At 32.5% G+C, this 255-nt stretch overlaps 1 protein-coding gene across 1 annotated transcript in view; it reads left to right on the plus strand.

Moving 5' to 3' along the window:
* The window catches only part of LOC119581859 (serine hydroxymethyltransferase, mitochondrial-like), a 12,528-nt gene that overhangs the window by 7,888 nt on the left and 4,385 nt on the right, over positions 1-255 (plus strand). The gene's annotated exons all lie outside the window — the stretch shown is intronic.

The raw sequence follows: 255 nt of genomic DNA on the forward strand, positions 1-255 counted from the left end.
AAATTACAAAATGCTGTTGTTTTAAGAGTTTTTCAGCCAGGATGAACAAGGGTAACCAAAGAAACTGTACCTAATATAACAGGAAAAAAATTCCTGTTCTTGTTATCAAATATGGAAGGAACTGAAGGTACATGCAGGATATATGCCTTTTGCCTTTGCTCTCTGCTTCTTTTTAAAATAGAATCAGGTGTAGGAATAGAGTTGAAACTTTCCTTGTAGATGTGTAGTTTTGGTAGATTTTTTTTCTTCATTTAT

The sequence above is a fragment of the Penaeus monodon genome, chromosome 15 (genome assembly GCF_015228065.2).
Source record: "Penaeus monodon isolate SGIC_2016 chromosome 15, NSTDA_Pmon_1, whole genome shotgun sequence".
Classification (NCBI taxonomy): domain Eukaryota; kingdom Metazoa; phylum Arthropoda; class Malacostraca; order Decapoda; family Penaeidae; genus Penaeus; species Penaeus monodon.